The 11,875-nt window shown below is 28.3% G+C and overlaps 1 long non-coding RNA gene across 1 annotated transcript; it reads left to right on the top strand.

The window, feature by feature from the left end:
• Positions 1 to 7,486: 7,486 nt before the first annotated feature.
• Positions 7,487 to 8,000, top strand: LOC124418610. The gene is made up of 3 exons (XR_006940098.1): positions 7,487 to 7,536; positions 7,654 to 7,730; positions 7,795 to 8,000. It is a non-coding gene; the product is annotated as an uncharacterized LOC124418610 (long non-coding RNA).
• The last annotated feature ends 3,875 nt before the right edge of the window (positions 8,001 to 11,875 follow it).

The following is an 11,875-nucleotide window of genomic DNA, read 5'->3' as shown; positions in this document are numbered from 1 at the left end:
CCCCATACAAACTCCCCTTCAGAAAATGACTTAAAGGTCAAAATTCACTTACAAACACTAATAACACTTTTAAATTCTACATAAATAATATTGAAGAAGACTTAACTCCCCCTACCAACATTTTTAAGGATAGGGCCATATTTTGCCCTACTCCCCTTTGAACCCTCTTAAAAAATCTATTTTTTTGCCAAAAAAAAGTAAAAATATTCCGAAATAAAGATAAAAAAACAAACCAAATGCTTTATTTTTTTAAATAATCCCCATTTTTAACATACATACTGACTGGTGTGGGGTATCATATGGTCGGCTACGCCCGACTATACATTCATACTTATTTATTTTGCTTAACTTTAAGGTGGGAGCCATAGGACGCATTATTTGCGGAAATTTAAAGAATATTGAAAAACTGTTTTCAAAAGATTTATGTAATAGTTTTATATAACTATGATGGCAGTAAGAATAAAAAATCTTTTAAGAAATACGGAAATGTACTTAGAGTTTTATATGGTGAGTACTTTTAAGACATATTATTTGGCAATAAAAAACATATATATAACTTTTTAAAATTCATATTTTTTAAACAGAATCCACAAAAAAAGAGGGATGTACCTACGAGGAATTTATAAGAGGTATCTTTCGTAGAATCAAGAATACTTACAATAAGGAAAAATCTAGACAATACAATAAAGAAAATTCAAATAATTCTCAATAACCCTTTTTATAACAATTAATATGTTTTTAAAAATGCATTCAAATGAAATAAATATTGTTTTTGAATTAAATGTGATATTTTAAAATATTTTTATTCAACTTAAAACAAAGTGAACGACAAAACTTAGGACATTGTCACTCATGTAATCGTTGACGCCAAAGTGAATGATACTATCATCAATATAGTCGTTAATTACAAAGCTGAGGACATTTTCGCCCATATAATCGTTGACGACAAAGTGGACGATATTGTCGCTTATTTAGTCGTTAACGACTAAGCCCATATAATCGTTGATGACAAAGTGGATGATCTAATCGTTCACGACAAAGTGGATGATATTTTCGTTTATATGGTCGTTGATGATAAAATGGTGGAATTAATCTATATGTTTGGGTGAAGGACAAACTGAGCGACATTGTCTCTCATCTAGTCGTCCACGATTTTCGCGACATTTGTTCGAAAATGTCGTTGACGATTTGTTCCGGCTGTCCTACATTTGTCTTTCAGTACTTTACATTGTCGTGTACCCATCGTTGAGGATGTCTTAAAGACAAGCCCAACTGGGTTGTATTGTTATATAAAAGTGTTTGTGTACGAAACTGTGTAAATAAAGAGTTGTTGTAATATAAAAACTAATTGGCGCTTTTATTTGCAATAAAAAGATGGCATAATAAAAAACAGTAATGAAGTTCGAAGAACTAAAAGTGGAACAACTCAAGAGAGAATTAAGTAAGTTGGAGTTACCGACAGAAGGCTAATAAGACAGAATTGCCAAAGAGGCGTGAGTTCAATAGGCGTGACATCGGTACTTACGAATTTGAGTACAAAGAAGAAACTGAGATATGTACTCGCTCAACAACGAGCAACATGGACTTTAACACAATGTTTGCCGCTATGATGGAGAAATTTGCTGAAGTTAAAGAAACTTCTAAAGCAAACAATGAGAAACTTCTTGCCGAGTTTAAAGTTATAGTTCAAGAAACCGTTCTAAACCCAACTTTGCTAAGTTTAAAACCGAAATTCAAGAAATGTCTGAAGGTGGCCGATTTAGAAACAAATATTGATAAAAATTTGTCCGACTTAGAATAAAAGCTAAATAATCTGCAATGTCAATAAGGAGCGGTAGGAATTATTTCAGAAACCTCTAGTAGAATAAAGGCCCCAAGTTTTGATGGCACTGATCTTGGCCTTGAAAGCGTACCAGTGAACAACAGAAATAATTACGATGATATAATGGAGGCACTGCAATGCAAGTACTGTGGAGATCATAAAAAGGAATTATACCCAATGGAATTGCGTGTTAAAGTGCGGAAGACCAATGAGACACTACAAGACTTTGCATTGGAAATTGAGCGCTTGTTACAGCCTACTTATCCAGGAGAACACCACCCATTTTTAGACATTTTCAAGATATTATAAAATCGAGGAAGTCGGTAGGATGCCAATGTCATTGAACGGGATCTAGTGAAACGTACATAAAAGGAAGTCGTATTCGACCAAAGAAGGATGGAACCAACTCAAGCAATAGACACATCAGTGCTAGAACAATTAGCAGGACTAGAACATCTGCGTAGTGCATACCTAGAACTACAACAACAATATAACCAGTTGGACCGAATTTAAAAAAAAATGTGTCGTATTTTTCAGTATTTACGGGTGTTGGAGATATTACCATAAATTAATTCTTGAGCAGTGTGGAGTACTTGCTATCAACATAGGATAGGAGAGGAATGCCTAAAGAAGGAAGCTATAAAGGCTATCTACTACCACAATATCCATGGCTGCGTATGCAAAAAGGAATTGGCCTTTTGTGGAAGCACATCTAGCCTATCAATACACCTTCAGAAGTCCCATAAAATTGTGACAAATAAAGGAAAGCCCCAATCTGAAGAAGACTTAACTAAAATAAATTTATCGGATTTATCCAAGCAAAATGAGGTAAGTGGAAAATAAAGAGAAGTGAAAATTATTAAAAAGTGAAGTAAAACAGCTGTAAAAACAAACAAAAACATATTTGGGATATGTGCCATAAGCTACACAGTAACCGTATAATGCTATGAGATCAGCGAGGAACGAAATTGGTTAAGAGATTAGAAAACCCGGTAAGAAATGAGATTATATATCAATTTTTATATACATATATAATTTTACTTTTTGTTTTAATATATATTCCGCAGATGAAACATGTAAGCAAAATTTGAGGAGCATTATCGATAGTAAACGATATTACAACCAAAAACACAAAGCGTTCAAAAAATCTGGTAGTGGCTGCGTCTTGGAGTTCCTGTCAGACGATTCACAGGATCCGTAGGAATTCTCCAAGATCTTGGAATTTCTGACTGAAACGTCAGTAAAAAAGAAATAAGAAGAAAAAAATTGATTATCATGTCTTTACCGCAAGATTTTCGTAGAACAATAGATGTTTTTGTGAACTGCACTGATTTCATTGACGATATTAATGATGAACAATTAGCGCAAAAGCGTACTCGGCTAAAGTTTGCAATCCTAAGGAAACACATCCTGGCACCAATGTCATCCATCACAGAACCCATCAAATTCGTAAGGAACTTAGGCGTCTTAACCCAGTGCAAATATTTGAAAACAGAATAACAGGAATGAATTTTACCTAAACGACTGTGTTTCTAGTTGTTTTAATATTATCCGATTATAATAAATAACCACAAAAACTGATGCACTGTTTCTTGGTTGAAGACATTGGAAATAAGGACATGGCCAAAGCTCTTACAAGACTTCGATTACGAGATAAAAAGCAAAAAAAATCATTTGTTTGATAACCGCAAAACAACTTATCCGCACTCGTTTTACATACTATTGCTATTAAGAAAAGTATGAGTGGAGTTGACAAGCTCAGATTGCTGTTAGTGTTAAGAAGTGATGATGGGTTTTGTTATAATAAGCAGTAAGAGTAACATGGATCAACTATTGTTTTTCCAAGGTACAAGCCCAATCACTATTAATTCGTACACCAATAATTTTGTGATAAATTAACAAATCAAATGTCAGAGAACAAAAAACAGAATAAATACGAAAAATGAGATAGTTTTAGCAACAACGTTGCAAACAGGGAGCGTGTCTCCAAAATTACGTTTCACGACAAAAGAGCTTTAGCGGCTATGTCTCTAACGTCATAGCACTGTTAGAGACATAGCATCAAAGTGGTCTGAAACGATCGTATATCAAGGACGTTTTTAGTTTGACCTGTAGTGTGATTAACCAAGAACAAAAATTAAAATAAAACCAAAAAATAATCAAAGTTTATATAATAAAAAATTTTTATAAAGTTTATAAAGGGAGTTTTATTAAAAATCCCTTTATAAACTATAAATTATTACTAAATTTGAGAAAAAGCTAAATATAATACAATAAGACATTTTTCTAAAAAAAAAAAACCCAAAATACTCAAAATAATAAAAGATAATAACAAACAAAAAGGCTTTTTCCACAAAAACAACTTTAAAAGGAAGAGAATATTACTCTTGCCCTCCCCACACTCTCTTTCGAAGGAAATCAACAAGGAGTAAACACATCAACCAATGAAAGCCTTAAAATCTTATAAAAACAACAGACAGCTTTTCAACATGTAGAGCCTTAACTACAATAACAAGAATATCAGAAACAACAACAAAAACAAAAAAGGACATTAGCAGGATTTTCAGCAGCAGAATGAATTCGACTTTAAAATACTTAAATTATTATAAAAACATATTTTATTTTTGTTTAAGATAATTAAGCCTTATTTCAAAAAAAAAAAAATATTGTAAATGGAGCGGTGAATAACACTAAGTTTTAAGTATGTAATTATAATTATACTAAAACTGCATTACTGCGACACTTACGAGTCCCTCCAGTACTGCATTAATTTAAGGGTTAAACCTAGTTGGGTCTAAAATTGGTTTTGACCCATGGTTGACAGTGCCTGGTACGACGGTACATATGAGAGTACAGTATGCCACGCGGTGCCATCCATCCCCTTAATATAAGCACTAACACGACCCCAGACTACACAACTTATTAACCTTCACGTTACTATCTAGGAATTGTTACCTATCATTTTTAGAAAGCTTTGTAAACATTAACGTGAATAACGAACGCTGACATTTCTTGTATGAACTTATTTTTTTTTTAAATCCTTTTTTTCTCTTCGTGAAGAATCACAACATGGGTAATCACGATACTAAAATCACAAACCCTAATGCTAATGTGATCAATGAGGTGAAAGTCTCAATAGAATACCCAATAGTATATCTGGGTATCATAATAGGTATCCTAGCGCTACAACTAGTAGTCACATTATACCAATTACAAAACAAAATCTCCAAAAAAAAAGTTATTTAAGACGGTCTATGGGTGTAGATTTGGACAAAGTCTAAAAATCAAGCTCCAAAGCAATGAATTTTTACATAATTTTTATCTTATACCTCGTTCGCTTAATTCTATATTTGAGCCTTATTATATATCATAATTAGCCCATTAACATTTATTAATAATTATGCGTTCCTACCTAAGTCTGAAAAATTTTTTTGAAATTTACTTATATAATTTCAATTAAAATCTGTCTCATGTTAATTCCCAAAAGGATAAATGGAATGGGAACAAATTATTTATAAAGCACGACTAATAAAAGAAATATTCCAAAGGTCTTATAAGTGTATAAAAGTTAAGATAACACCATATGCGGTGATAATTTAATTGACATACATACTTCACTTTCCTTTTGTCTACAAAAAAAAAAACATGAGAATGCAAGATCAACAAGATGATGTTATTGAACTCAAGACTATGTAAAGCCAAGAACTTCACATTTGTTTTATTTTGTTTAAATCAAACAGCAAAATCAACAAGATAATGTTGTTGAACTCAAATTACGAAAACTAGAAACTTCAGTTTTGTTTATTTTGCTTTATATGATCTTGCATTTTCAAGCCACACATATAGAATATTTTTAATCAGAAATTTCGAAATATATAAACAAATTATTATTATAAGATGATTATTAAATGTTTTCAATAAGTCAGTCTTTTGACAGAAGCCAAAAGATACAGTCAACTATTAAAAATAAAGAAACAAAAGTTTTTTATTTATTGTAAAATTATAATTTAAAGAAACAAAAGTTTTTTTTAAATATTCAAAATAAAAAAAAAAACAAAAGTTTTTTTATTTATTATAAAATATTTATTGTAAAATTATAATTTAAAGAAACAAAAGTTTTTTTTAAATATTAAAAAAAAACAAAAGTTTTTTTAAATATTAAAAATAAAAAAAACAAAAAATTTTTTTTATTTATTATAAAATTGTGGTCTGAAACGATCGTATATCAAGGACGTTTTTAGTTTGACCTTTAATATATTTGGGTAAAAGTAAAAAGAAATAAAAAGAAAAAATCTATCATTAAACTTTATATATAGTTTAATATTATATTATATCTGAGTTAGATATTATTTTAAGGAATTTTTAATGTTTAAAAAGCTTCCGCAAAAATGGAAGCTATGTAAGTAATTATTTTGGGGTAAAAGTAAAAAGAAATAAAAAGAAAAAATCTGTCATTAACTTGTATAGTTTAATATTATATTTATCCGAGTTTGATATTGTATTAAGGATTTTGAATGTTTAAAAAGCTTCCGCAAAATTGGGAGCTATGTTAGTAAACTATTTTGGGGTAAAAGTAAAAAGAAATAAAAAGAAAAAATCTGTCATCAAACTTCTATAGTTTAATATTATATTATATCTAAATATTGAGGATTTTTAATATTTAAAAAGCTTCCGCAGAAATGGAAGCTATGAAGTTAATAATTTTATGGTATATTGTATCTGAGTTTGATATTGTATTAAGGATTTTTAATGTTTAAAAAGCTTCCGCAGAAATGAAAGCTATGAAGTTAATTATTTTTGGGGTAAAAGTAAAAAGAAATAAAAAGAAAAAATCTGTCATTAAACTTGTATAGTTTAATATTATATTATATCTGAGTTTGATATTGTATTAAGGATTTTTAATGTTTAAAAAGCTTCCCCAGAAATGGAAGCTATGAAGTTAATAATTTTGTGGTATATTGTATCTGTGTTTGATATTGTATTAAGGATTTTTAATGTTTAAAAAGCTTCCGCAGAAATGAAAGCTATGAAGTTAATTATTTTGGGGTAAAAGTAAAAAGAAATAAAAAGAAAAAATCTGTCATTAAACTTCTATAGTTTAATATTAAATTATATCTGAGTTTGATATTGTATTAAGGATTTTTAATGTTTAAAAAGCTTCCGCAGAAATGAAAGCTATGAAGTTAATTATTTTGGGGTAAAAGTAAAAAGAAATAAAAAGAAAAAATCTGTCATTAAACTTGTATAGTTTAATATTATATTTTATCTGAGTTTGATATTGTATTAAGGATTTTTAATGTTTAAAAAGCTCCCGCAAAATTGGGAGTTATGTTAGTAAACTATTTTGGGTAAAAGTAAAAAGAAATAAAAAGAAAAAATCTGTCATTAAACTTTATATATAGTTCAATATTATATCTGAGTTAGATATTTTTATGTTTAAAAAGCTTCCGCAGAAATGGAAGCTATGAAGTTAATAATTTTGGGGTAAAAGTAAAACGAAATAAAGAGAAAAAACTTTTATAGTTTAGTATTATATCTGAGCGAATCGTGCGACAAAAAGGGTTGGGTAAGAAAACCAGAGTATGTAATTAGGTCAATGTGTACTAATACGCTGACCGTTTTCCATCGTTTCAGGTATCACAAAGGGATCAATATACTATGGGCAATCAGGCAGTCTATGTTCGATCGTGGCATAATGAAGTCGTATGTGACGCGTAAGTTTTTATATTAAACGTTTTTTACTTATTTATTTTAACTTTTATCCACTTTTTATATTATCAATTAATGTTCTTAATAAATTACGGATTATTTAATTGAAAACTTAAACGTAGACACCACAATACTGGACCCAAGTGTGTCCCCGGTGAAGACATCGCGAGGACAACCTGCTAACCTTACCTATATCTGAGTTAGATATTATTTTAAGGATTTTCGATATGTACTAATACGCTGACCGTTTTCTCTCGTTTCAGGTATCACAAAGGGTTCAATATACTGTGGGATGGGTTCATGCAACCCGAAAAGAACAATCAGGCAGTCTGTATTCGATCGTTGCATAATGAAGACTTTTATTTTTTATATTATCAATAAATGTTCTTAATAAACTACGGATTATTTAATTGAAAACTAAAACGTAAACTCAACAATACTGGACCCAAGTGAAGACAACGTGAGGACAACTTTCTAACCTAACCTTAAGTATATCTGAGTTAGATATCATTTTAAGAATTTTTATTGTATTAAAAGCTCCCGCGAATATGGAAGCTATGTGAGTTAATTATTTTGGGTAAAAGTAAAAAGAAATAAAAAGAAAAAATCGGTCATTAAATTATGTATAAATGTATATTATAGAGAGAATTTGTGTTTATACAAAGCTGCCGCACAAAATCGGTTATCAAATTTTTGATAGATTATAAGGATGTCAATGTAATCGTATTATGTTAAGTGATTTTTTTTTTTGTATTTAATATTTATAAAGCTCCCGCAAATATGGGAGCTATGTATGTAATAGAATTATTTGGGCAAAAGTAAAAAGAAATAAAAAGAAAAAATCTGTCATCAAATTTGATTAATGTTCTAATATTATTTAATATAATTTATATATATAAAATATATATTTCTTTAAAAAGGATGTGTAAACAAATTTGAATTCATAAAGCTCTCGCACAAATGAGAGCCATGTGTTAAATTTTGTGTAAAAGTAAAAAGAAATAAAAAGAAAAAATCGGTCATTAAATCTTAATGGGCACTAGCACACTATTTCAATATATCATAGTAAGTAATATAACACTTAAAAAAGGTCATTTATTTAAAAAGCTCCCGCACATATGGGATCTATGATTGTTAAATGTTTTGGGTAAAAGTAAAAAGAAATAAAAAGAAGAAATCGGTAATAAAATCTTCATTGACACTAGCACGATTTCAAAACCCAGCAAAAAATAATTGATGTCATACTTTACAAACGACATCTTAATCACATCTAAAAATCTGATTGTATATTTTTCGCTCTTATAAACCTAATATTTCCTTACAAATGAAAACCCAGTTAAACGTGAGGAAAGAGATGTAGAAAAGTCACTACACATAACATATTCGAAGTACATCAAACTTTAGTGAAAAACCAATGAAATTAACATAAGCATATCATTGAACGAATCCGGTTTATTGTTGACATCCCCAAATAACGGATTTTTATTGCATCTATGAATAAGATTAGTGGTAGTTCATAGTTGTCAAAAATTAACAACATCCCCCCAATGACACGCTTATGTAAATTTCATAGGTTTTTCACCAAAATTGGATGTACATCAAGTATGTTATTTGTGGTGAAAATTCTACTTCTTTTCCTCACTTTTTTGCTGGGTACATAAGTAATTTAACAACGTCCGACAAAAAGAGAAAAAAATTCGTTAGACAAAAACCGGATGATATACGTCTAATGCTATAAATTTAAGGGAAAAAATTTAAGTTTTTATTTTTTCATTTCGTGATCCTGTATCCTTACAAAAGGACTTCAAAGTTTTAAAAAGTAAATTTTTCAAAAAATATTTTAAAATATGTACTTTTTTTGTCAAATTTGGTGTCAAGCCAACAAGAAGAATTGGGAAATATTTTATATTATTTTTATACTGTTAGGATGTTAGGAATCTGTTAAAAATGTCTTTCTTTTTTATCATTAACAATATACTAAAATTTAAAACTAAATTAAAATATTAATTTTTCCAAAAAAAAAAAAAATTGAAAGTTTTTTTTTATAAATTCTGACAATATAAACTAAAAATAACACAAAATATTTTAGCTTGACATTAAATTTATCATTGTTTGATCAGTAGTTTAAAGTCCTTTAAAAAGAACACAGGATCACGAAATAAAAAACTAAAAAAGTAGGTTTTCTCTATTAAGTTTATAGTTTCAGACGTAATATCATCCGCTTCGTGTCTAATTTTGGGCGTCAGACGTTGTAATATTTAAAAAAAATTAATTTATTAAAAAGCTCCCGCACATATGGGATCTATGATTGTTAAATATTTTGGGTAAAAGTAAAAAGAAATAAAAAGAAAAAATCTATTATCAAATTTGAAAATTTAAATTTTATCTAAAATTTAACTTCAAAAATTCTTATTTATCAATTTTTAATGTTAAATAATATAATTTAATAATAATATTAAATTTTTAAAGCTCCCGCGCATATGAGAGCTATGTTTCATATGAACTTTTTGGGTAAAAGTAAAAAGAAATAAAAAGAAAAAATCTATTATTAAATTTGAAAATTTTAATTTTATCTAAAATTTAAGTTCAAAAATTCTTATCAATTTTGAAATTTAAATAACATAATTAAATAATAATATTAAATGTATAAAGCTCCCGCGCATATGAGAGCTAGTATGTTATATGTGAACTTTTTTTGGGTAAAAGTAAAAAGAAATAAAAAGAAAAAATCTATTATTAAATTTTGAAAAATTTAATATTATTTTCGAAGAATAACAAGAATAATTTTGCACTGTATGGAAATATGAACAATAAGTTCATATTTCATGGATAAATGGTGACATTAACAGTTTTGATACTCTCAAGGATAATAAACTGTAAATATAATATCAAAAGATTTCTAAGGATAACGAAAATATTGAGATGTTTAAAGACCATTAATGACAAGATTGTAAATAAAAGATATAAGAAATTTACAAAATTGATAAAAACTTTTTTTAAACAATATAATTAAGTACCAAAGGACCTTAAGATTTTGCAATGTAAGCAAACTAAAACACAATATTGAAAACATTTCTAACTGGAGGAGTGTTAAAAAGGAATTATTTTAAAATCAGAACCGAAAAAATCTTTTTTTTTACATATTTATCACGGTATTAGATATGAAAGACATTATTAGGGCGGATTTTTCAAATAAAGATAATCTACATTCTTTGTTTAAACCTAGATTAAAATATGTTTGATGTTTTTCAGTAAACCGTAACGTTACTTATTATCTTAGTTTAACTGAGTGTTATTGGCCAATTAAACTTAAGTTATAGGTGAGAAATCACAATTGACAAAAACAATAAAACAATGATTTCGGAAGAACAAAAACTTAATATTTTAAGGGCGGGTTTCTTACTCATCAGTTAAACTAGGCTTAACTTGCTGTTAGATTAAACTCGGAACAAATTTAGGCGGACTTTAACCGATGATTGTGTTTTTCAGTTTTAGATTTAAGCTCAGTTAACTTTGTTAGTATTGCCAACTTTTCACTCAAAAACATAAACAATGAACAGCTGTTTTTTGCAAACAATACTTTTGTAAAATGGAAAATTTTGGAAAAATGTTAAATAAACATTTAAAACAATAATAAATAAAACAAAACAAATCAGAAAATTGCAATTTACTTAAAATATCAAGTTTTTGTTCTTCGGAAATTATAGTTTTATTGTTTTTGTTAATTGTGTTTTCTCACTTATAATTTGAGTTTAATTGGCCAATTATACTCAGTTAAACTAAGATAATAAGTAACTTTACTGATAACTGAAAAACACGAAACATATATTAAACCAAGTTTAACTAAAGAATAAAGATTATCTTTATCAGAAAAACTCGCCCTTAAAATATCAAGTTTTTGTTCTTCCGAAATTATTGTTTTATTGTTTTTGCCAATTACACTCAGTTAAACTAAGATAATAAGTAACTTTACTGATGAAAAGTGAAAAACACGAAACATATATTAAACCAAGTTTAACCAAGGAAAGAAGATTATCTTTATCAGAAAAACTCGCCCTAAGTAACTTTATTGATAATTGAAAAACACGAAACATATATTAAACCAGGTTTAACCAAAGAATAAAGATTATCTTTATCGGAAAAACTCGCCCTTAGTCTGTTAATTTTTAAAAATAAATGTATAAATGAATTCTTAAACACATACGCACTTTATAGAATTTTTGTTTTTGGTTTTTTGTTTTGCACCACACTCTCTTCATCGTTTCATCACACAAACACATTCACTCATTATTATCTTAAATGTTATATATAATTAATTTTTATATAGAACTATTAAATATCAGT

The sequence above is a fragment of the Lucilia cuprina genome, chromosome 3, assembly GCF_022045245.1.
Source record: "Lucilia cuprina isolate Lc7/37 chromosome 3, ASM2204524v1, whole genome shotgun sequence".
Taxonomy (NCBI): domain Eukaryota; kingdom Metazoa; phylum Arthropoda; class Insecta; order Diptera; family Calliphoridae; genus Lucilia; species Lucilia cuprina.
This window is presented reverse-complemented; position numbering and strand designations above follow the sequence as displayed.